Below are 10414 nucleotides of genomic sequence, written 5' to 3'. Positions count from 1 at the left end.
GTGGATCACTTTTTACATGATTACGTGATTTACTTCATCTTATCTGCTAGCACATAAGCATCAGAAAGACATGGACTTTACTGGTTCACTGCTGTGTCATTAACAAATATAACAAATGTGTCCCATATGTGAGGGTTACTCAATAAATATTTATTGAATGGATTAATTGGAATAATAGTTAAACAGAGCTGACCTAGATACCTGGATGTTAGTTGCTCACACTGATAATAAAACTGAAAAAACAAAAACAAAAACCTGACATGTTAGCAGAGTGAACTAAGAGTCAAGCAGTGGGTATTTTCTTTATTTGCACACCTAGTATTTTCTACTAACAGGAAAATTAGCCACTTTCATGTCACTAAGTAAGCACGTCATTTGTATTAATCAGGAATGTGTATAAATGAAAGCAGATACTGCTATGAAACAAAAGCTCTAATCTCCACTGATTTTGTCTTAAGGTCTTTTCCCTCAACTCTTAAAAAGCCCTTTTCCTTTTTCTCTCACCCTGATTACACTTAAACATGACAATCAATCTTGCTCTGTGCTCTCTCCTGTACTTGAAGCAGAAAGACTTCACTGCTCTTTGAAATCAGTCATCCTTTGAGACTACCCCTGAACAATGCAGCTCTTGCCTTGGAAATGGCCTTCAGAATCCTTATTCCTTTGTTAGTGCTAATTCCTTGTACGATGCGATTTTTCCTAATACTAGCTAGGATTGCAGACTGGGTATTTTAGCATTTTTTAATTAAAATTGTGCCTATGGGAGATTTATTTTCTCCACAGACATGTTTCTATACAGTGGAAATACTTTTTCCTTTGAAAAATAAGCGTATGACCTTATAAAAGCTCAAAGTCAACACCAAAGTGCTAATTGCATAGATCTACCTGCGAAGAAATTGATAGAATGATCATATTTTGTTAAAGTAAGAGATACAAATAAAAGAATATGTTTTGTGACTCTACAATCATAGATTACTGGGGATATAATTTATTAATGCAACAATAATTTGAAATGTGTAGTATATACCAGAATGTTATCTATTCTATTTTTGTAAACAACATTGCATCATAAACACAAAATAACAATCTAATGAGATTCTCTCAATAGCTTTGTTGTTTCTGTTTATTTTGTGTTGTTATTGAATTTTGTAATTGTGCCTTGATGCCATCTAGCACAGAGAAATGCACTATTACTCATCCTTCATTACTGATAACTCCTCACATATGTGGTTTCTATTCTTTATTTTCTTAATTTTGTTCAGATCTATTTTTTAAAGTATTCTTTTTTTTTAAGAATTAGTGGGGACTGAGGAAAATTCCTGTCTGTGCAGTGGGGGCCGGAGTGATAGAAGTAGCTAAAATAATTTTGGTATAGTGCCTAACTCAGTCCTTTTTGAACCATCCTCTCAGATTTTGATACGGATATAATATTTCAGATCGTATACTGTCTTTATAAAGGAGACAACACCTGCCACCATATTTCTGCAATGTTCTGCGTTTCTTTTTGCCCAAAGAAAGAATTCATATTCAATGCGGCCATTCACTAGGCCTCTTTTACAGATGGACAGCAAAACTGGGAGATCCCAGGTCTCACCTGCTTTTTTCCTGGTTCATGAGTCCACATGGTTTTTGGAGCTGCCACTCTCGGCACTGGCCTCTCAAGGTTGAGCTGTCAAGTAGGGGCTGCTCTTTAAAGACCAGCCTGGAAATGCTTCTCGTCCTCCATTCTTTCCCACAATCTCTGCCTGAGGCCAGGGAGGCAAGTCAGGCTAGAACTGACCTCCTCAGCCCAGCATCTTAGATGTAAGGGAAATGGTGATGAAGCAAGAGTCCTTACTTAGGTCCCCAGGCCAAAGCCAAGTTCAAAGGGTCTCGAATATCTGTTCTGCCAGAAATAAGTGGGTAGTTGGTATCTCACTGCACATTACTCTCTGTATGTATAACTCCCTTGATAGGAAACCTCAAAGGAAAGGAAAGATGACTGGCAGGATTCGGGAACACACTCCCACCCCATCTCTTCTCCAAAAGGTAAAAATCAGAGTGCATGTGGGGGGATGGCTGTATTTCAGCATGCTTCCTTCAGACACGATGGAGATCCATCACGTAATGATTCCACATTCTGCACCGTTAAGTCGGAAACCGTTTTAGGCCCAACTGGCTCAGAAACTGGGGAGCTGTGAATATCCAGTTTGTAGTTTAGTGCCCACAGCCAAAATGAGCTGGAGAATAATGATAATACCACAATATATTGAACAATTTCTCGTGTGAAAAGTTCTTTTATGAAATTATTAAAATACACCTATGAGACAGCGATTATTATTTCCATTTTCTTCAGGAAAAAAACAGCCTCAGGGAAATAAAGTTACCCAAAGGCAGATTCAAAACTCGTATCCTTAACCACGACACAATTTTCCCTCTCAATCAGATATTCCTGAAGACAGAGACTTACTTTAGACCTACCTTCCCAATAGTATTGACGGAATCCTAACGTAGGATGCATTCATCTGTCTCCCAGCACTCCCCATCCCCCACTGGGGGGGGAGCACTTAGGAGAGAAAACAATTTAAAACTTAACAATCACACTTATTCAAATTGAGTGACTATAACAGACCACTCTTTAGGATAGATTCTATGAGAGAGGTGATATAGAAAGAGTGTGAGGGAATTGAGACGCTTTTGAAGTACATTTTTAAAATGCAGGAAAAAAAGAGGACCAGTTCCCCAAAATCCATACTTTATAATTTTGCCCATGCAAATCTTGCCTATAGAAACTCTTCTATAGATTAGAGTCCCATTACTTCCTTTCAGAGAAAACATAATCAGAGATCTAAACCATTAACAGGAAAAGAATAAAAACAGTTGGCTCCGGAAACTAAATGAGCTCTGAATTACCAAACATTTATCATTGCGGGCCCTGGTCTTTCAATCTCATGTGCATCTCCCCTTTCTGCCCTCTGCACTGTGGGTGTCCTCAGAGCTCCTTACTCTGCACCACCGCCGCCTCTACGCTGTCCCTACCACGTTGCGTTGGTGTCGGAGCGCACTCAGACGCAACCTGTATCTTTTTCCATCTTCCCTCTCGCCACTTTGTTGTACGTCTCCTTAAATTCCCTTCTCCTGTCTGGTGTAGACAAAAGAGTAAAATGAAGAAAACAGCACAGATTTTTAATACTGACATGAAAACAGAAAAAAAAACAAAAAGCAGGACAATTGTCCTGGGTTTGCAGCTGCATATTTTTGCCTCTTACGCTATGAGTGAGAAAGACGCCTCAACTTCCTTGACTTCTTGTCTCTACTAAACAGCAGAGTCCTTGATTCCCCACCTGGGTTCCTGGCAGAATTAATTCTGATAGAAGCTATTTGACTGACTTAACACAATGAGGATGGCAGCTATCTTTATAGAGGACAACTTCTTCCAGAACCTAAGATAGCATCTATGCTTGGAATTACTAAGTACTTAACTGAAACACTAGAAAGTTCATAAGCGTCCTGTTTACCCACAGCATTCTTCCTTTTTCCCTCTCCCTTCTACACAGTGCCTAAGTCAGTGCAGTTTTTACGATGAATACTCAATAAGTATCACATTTGAAGTTTTACGTTATCTCTTTTGAAAGAGCAAAGTACTGATTAAGGCCAAGCCTTAAAAGATATATGCCTCACTGGTGAAAAAGTCAAAGACATTTTCTGCTAATCTCCCTTGTAGAAAGTTCAGGTAACAATCTGTATTAAAAAGGATCATTGATAATCGTTTCTAACATTCAGTGATACAGAAAATAATATCTGAGTATTTACCAGCATCTCACCCTCCCTTTGCTTTAAATGCTCATGATAAAAAGCCAATCTTAAAAAATCCTTTGTTATTTCTCCTGTATCTGAGAATAAAGAGGAAAAATGCTGTAAAACTTTTAACAATCCACAGGGTTCCAGAGAGATGTCTTTGATGTTACCTTAAGCATAACTACAATAATGGCTGGTATTTAAATAATCCATTATTTTCAAAGTGTTGTAATTCACATTTTAAAAAATTATCACAACTATACCCTTTGTGAAACAGAACAAGAATTATTCATTCCATTTTAAAGCTAAGAAAACTAATGCTCAGACAGGTCAAGGGCTAGCACAAGGCCACATATCTCACAAGTGGCTGAGTTAGTGTTTATTAAAGATGTTCTTTATTTCTGATCCTGTGATCCTTCCACTATATTATGTTGTCACCTCTTGAAAAGGATAGTACTCGCCATCAATCTGTATCAAGGCTGTACTGTATAACATTATGAATTAGTGAATTTATCTTCAGTTCACTCTTACTCATCGGGTGTAGACCTCTCCTCATATTCAGAGTCTACTTTCCTCCTAGAATTCTGTCCTCATGTTGGCCCTGGCTGAATAGGTTGTCCATTACAAGGCGATTTTATACTTTCAACCTTGGGCCCCAGAAATTCTCCTCTTAATTCGGTATCTCTCCAGTGCTATTCAGACTGCATTAGTCCCAGGTATGGAGCACGTATTCCAGTGCCTTAGGCACAGCAGGCACACTTAGGTATGGGTGGGAAGGACCTGAATTAACCCACTGACTTGGAACATACTGCTATCTCATAAGGAAATTACAAAAACAAATAAAAGTTGTTTTGACTATGGCTTATTATAATGTTACTCTTTCTTTTTTTCTCACTGTCTGACACTACTTATCAATAAGGCACCTTTTCAGCAATGATGGCCCAATCCTAACCCTAACCTTAACTCTAACTGTTTACGGTTTTAACAGATTTGGTGAATTCAGGTGCACCATGTGTACCTTAAAAGAAATGGTGGCCAGACTTGGAAAACAAGCCCCTTGTCCTTCTATCATAGCATCCTAAATATATGTGCTATGCATGCTTTTAGAAAATGAGAACAAAACTATGTGGGACTCTTGCAACCCTACATACTAGGCCAGTGATACAATTTTATCACAAATTTTATTTGCTCTTCAATATATAATCCACTAAGACGATGGGATGAGAGATAAAGATACTCAAATATTATATATTAGGATATAATCAGATTCAGTAGATAGCACACATCTGAATGGAAAGTGAACAGAACACAGAAAAATAAAGTGTCTAAACCTAACAACTAAAATGATCTATCTTCATATACAGTTATTATCTGACACACACATATATTTTTTCAAAGTAGACTCTCCTGGGATGTCAAGGTGCCCTTCCATAATTGCAGGACCACCCCTGCATGCTCTCATCATGAAGATTAATTATTTGTTTAACACTGATGGATCTGGCACCGGACCAGGCGTAAAGAATATGTGCTCAGGGCTCAAGGGACACACAGTCTAAATTAGAAAGACAAATAGATGTTTTAAGAGCTCAAAGGGTGATTAGAACCTTCAAGTGTAAGTCACCATGTTCACATTTATAAAAAAAACTGTTTTTCGCCCCTTTCACTGCCTTTACAGCCCATAAATGCCACTGAGATGGGAAGGATGACAATAAGAGCATTTGTGAAACTGCACGCAATTGCTTGAGAATATTATTCATTTTAGTGAGTTTATTACTGGACAGCTGTTTACAAATTTAGGAGCAGATTGGTCCATGGATGAATGAATTTTGGTTGAAGAAACAGGAATATGAGGGGCCTTTGAGGTCCTTACTGATAATATTCATACTAACCAGTGTTCCATAGTTTCCCATAGGGAGCAGCTAGATTTTTCCACACCAGTTGATTAGCAGTAAATATTGTCTGAATTATCCTGACAATGTACAGGATATAAAACATATCTTTAGGGACACTGAAAGCCCAGGAGTCCACATGGACCCAGAAAAAAAAAAAGTTTTCAGACTTCAGCGTTGAAATGCAGTGGGTTTAAAATCCTGCAGGCTATTGTCTACTTGTCATCAACCAGGTTAGAGTTATCTGGCCCATGATAATGTCAAAGAAAGGTCCCAGAAGAACCATTTAAAAAAAAAAATTGTTAGAAGTATAGATTTGTAATCATCAGAACTGATTTCAAATCCTAGATCAAATTCTTATTTTTATATATACATATGTGTATATATATATACATTTATATATATATGACTTAGGCAAGTTACTTAAACTTGATGAGACTCAATTTCCCATTATGGGAAATAAGAGTGCTAATACCAATATTTTAAATTAAAAAAAACCTTTTTAATCAAAATAAATTTTAATTTTTTTTGATTAAAAAAATTTTTAATACCAATATCTTAGGGTTATTTTCAGGCTAAAATAAGTTTCTTTTTGTAAAAAAGCTAGCATAACGTTTGGCACAATGTCCATGCTTGGCACTATGTGTACTTGCACACATAGTAAATACAGTTATTACTGTTACTGTCATAGTTCTCACTTACGTACCTTCACCAGGTTAGGGTGCTCTCCACACACCGAGAGTTAAAAGCTGTGGTTCTTCACAATGTACCACAAAGAAAAAGTGTTTGCTTTGAAATCAGAAAGACTTAAGCCAGAAAAACATGCATTAATTTTTCAAGAGATTTAAATTTACTGAGACTCAGTTTTCTCATTGCAAAAGGAGAATAATAAAGCATAACTCAGAGAGCAATAGAGAAAAATCATATAAGATATTACATGTGAGCAGAGAACTTGGAATAACACAGGTATTCAAAAAATGTTATATATACATACCTGTGTCTTAACAGATGACATTTTGTTGTCATTGATTCTTTGTCTATTTTATCCATGCCACTCCAAATACTTGAAGGTAATCACTTGCTTTCTCATCTCCATAATCCAGTGTTTGAGTAGTAAGTTGCTATTTATTTTGCTGGGTGAGTGAATGCATGAATAATTTATATTTTATTTATTCCTCAAAAATGACCACTAAGAAGAGTTTTAGAATTATAATTTAAAAATTGACAGGCTTCTCTTAAAAAAAAAATTGACAGGCTACAGGATGTTTGAATGTAAGTTCTTAAGAAGACAACTGTTCCTTACAACATACAAGAATTTTTTCAATGAAAGACAGAAAGAGTAGTGAGTAGAAACAAATGAATACACAGAGATTTTTGATTAGTCATTAGTTCAACTAATCATAAATTTTAAAATGCTACCTGTGAGACACTGGGTAAGACTTTAGGGATATCATAGTAAAAACACAGATTTGGCCCCCACGGAGTTACAGTAGAGTGGAGCAGACAGATACTAGCCAAAAGAATGCTAAAATAAATGTAAAATTATAACTTGGATAATTGCAATGAACTTTAAGATCATAATGCCATCGAAGCATATGTAAAATAATATCAAGTGTGACTTTTTGTTTTTGTCTCTAAGTTTTAGTAGGGAACTGTATGGATGATAAATGATTATAGCTTCTAAGCAGGACTTGGCAAGAAGTAGCCCCAAAGTCTCTATCAATCCTAATCCTCTACCTCCAAGTCATAGAAGAGTGGGCTAGAAAATAATTCTGTAAAGACGTTCACTGAAAGAGAGAGTTCCTTGAATGGAATTCATACGAGTAAAGCTGGGGCATCTTCGTATTACCATTCCTGCTCCCCACAAATTCAAGTCACATAGATATCTCTCACAGAGACTGGGGTTATCTGCATTAGAGGTGACTTGAGTCTCACTCTAGGCATGTGTGCTATGCTATGGAAACTCAGGGGCTCACACCACACACTTACAAGAAGAGAACACTGGAGACTTTTGCTGGCACCCCCAAAAGTTTCAGGGCTTATATGAGTCTGTAACTAGTGACTGAGTCTCAACAACAAAATACTAAAGGCGGGAGTATAGAGCTGGAGTAAGAGCACATTGGACTACTACTAACAGCACAGCAAGGGTTCCTGTGCACTGAGTAGATACTGTGTGGCTAAACTGCATATCCTGGAAGCATCTCTGTGTGGTTTATTTTCTGTATCAACTTGACTGGATCGTAGAGTGCCCAGATATTTAGCTCAACATTATTTCTGGGTATGTCTGTGAGAGTTTCTGGATGAGATTAGCATTTATATCAGTAGACTGAGTAAGGCAGATGACCCTTCCCAACACATGTGGGCATCATCCAATCCATTGAGGGCCTGAATAGAATGAAAAAGCAGAGGGAGAATCTTTTCTCTATGTCTGACTGTTGAGCTGGAATATCAGTCTTCTACTCTCAGACTGGGAGTTACATTATCATGTCCTTGGTCTTCAAGCCTTCCAACTCAGACTGAATTACACCACTGGCTTTCCTGGGTCTCCAGATTGCAGATGGCAGATTATGAGATTTTGCTTCCATAATCACACGAGCCAATTTTTTATAATAAACTCAATATAGACAGACAAAAAGACAGACAGACAGACAGACAGACAGAGATCCTATCGGTTGTTTCTCTGAAGCACCCTAACTGATAAAATCCCATTCAAAAGGATCACCTTCCAGGATAGGGGAGCCTTTAGAGCAGGAATTGAGAGGAGTTATTAAGAGATTATATGGAAAGAAAACTGCATTAGTTGAAGTGCATAACTTTCAATCTTCTCCATCAGTTAGTCCTCTTTTCCCAGGCACCATATTATTTTGCAGTATTTGTTTCTTAGAGGAGAGCGCTAATTACTTAAGATAAAATAGATGTTAAATAGAGGGGAGCTCCTAGTCAAGCTGAAGTACAAAACCAGAAGTCATTGGAGGAAACCTAAAAACTGGGTCACAGAGGACAATGATTCATTAGTGATTTGATACTGGATGGTGTAGGATGAAAACAAGGTCCAGAGTTGAAAAGAGGGAATGGGTAGTTGAAATGAGGAGGTCAATTCCCAATGAATGTTGTATCAAGTTTCCCAATTGTCCAAACTATTTCTCAAGAAAAGATGAAGAGCTGGTTATTGATACTCACTGAAAATATTCTAGGTCCCACTGGCCTGAAAGATGATCTTTTAAAACTTGCCTTTTAAAATTTCATTTTACTTCACAAAGTAAATTCTCATACATTATCTGATCCACTCTTAAAATAAATATGGAGTGACCAGGAAGAGCCTATTGGAGAAACCTAAGGAAAATCCTCACTCGCCCAGGATAAAAGCAAACATCAAGGAATGTGGACGGTATGGCTTGGCCTCCAAAGGGAAAGGCCAAATGGAATTCCTCTGGATGGCTCTCTCCACTGATGGCCTTTGAGGGGGCTGAATTCTACTCTTGATAATTTCTAATTACAAAAATACTCTAAGATCGTGGCCTTCTGGCAGAAGAAACAGCTCTCTGATAGTGGCGTCATTAGTCATCATGATGTCTGAGTGGCCTGTTTCATGTCTACGGTAGCTCTTTTCAGTTCAGTGCCTTGGGTGATTTCTCAAGATATGGTATAAAAATAATTTCTTGTACCAATTTACTCATTAATTAGCTCTCCTACAGATGAAGAAATGAGAAACCACTGTAGGCATATATAAAATCTGAAAACTAGTCTACTTGGACAGAATTTTGCACAGCAATCTGCTTTACTTCCAACACCCAAATAGCTATAGCATATATTTAAGAAACCTAAATAATTTCCACCACATGTCCTGCATATCACTGTTCAACTGCAATTTCCTTTATCAAAGAAGCTATTTACATCCACTTATTAACTTCACATACTGTATTTCCACACTGTACCTCTAAGATATGAGTATCATTTCCTTTCCTCCCTTCATTTTTCATATGGATCATGGCCTTGAGATGTCTACATTCTAAATTCTGTCCTCCTCCATTCTCCCTACTACAAGCACTCCCTCCTATTCACAATCCATCCTCATAGTCTTAGCCCATCAGTAATAACCCCTCCTTCCCCAGATCCATTCTATCCCTAGAAGGCATCCCTGTCCTCTAACCATTTTCCCTCATTTGCTTTGTCCTTGGGCAACCCTACAGAGTCCTCAAACTTCCACAATGCACCTTTTTTTTTTCCTACCTAGGAAGAAATTTGAAAACAAAGAGTTACATGTGATTAATCACATGTAAATTCATGCATCTCTTTTTTTGTTTTCCCCAAAGCATTCTTTCATGGAGCAAACACAGATTTTTTTAAACTGAAGGCATGGTAGCACCTTAAGTGTCATTGTTCCATTATTTCAAAAAAAAATGTACTGATTGATCACAGACTATGTTCAATACAGTAATACGAGGAGAAGAGATTAAAATGAATTAAAAATAATTATTATATACAAGAAACTTACCATATGGGGTGCAGGTTAAGAGGAAAATATCACAATAGATATAAACAGAATAGGATAAACCTCAGGAGTGGTCTAAAAGGGGCCTATGGGATATTGAGGATACACAGTCAATAAAGTGAATCAAAATGTTCTTCAGAAAGAGGATGCATTAGAGGTTGATGAAATGAATAGTATGGTGGGGAGGCTTGGGGAGAAAGGGAGAGAGAGACTAAGAAAGGTTGGGGAAGGCATTCCAGGGAGAAAGTAGGTGCGA

Source organism: Camelus bactrianus, chromosome 26, assembly GCF_048773025.1.
Source record: "Camelus bactrianus isolate YW-2024 breed Bactrian camel chromosome 26, ASM4877302v1, whole genome shotgun sequence".
Taxonomy (NCBI): domain Eukaryota; kingdom Metazoa; phylum Chordata; class Mammalia; order Artiodactyla; family Camelidae; genus Camelus; species Camelus bactrianus.
Note: the sequence above shows the minus strand (reverse complement) of the source record.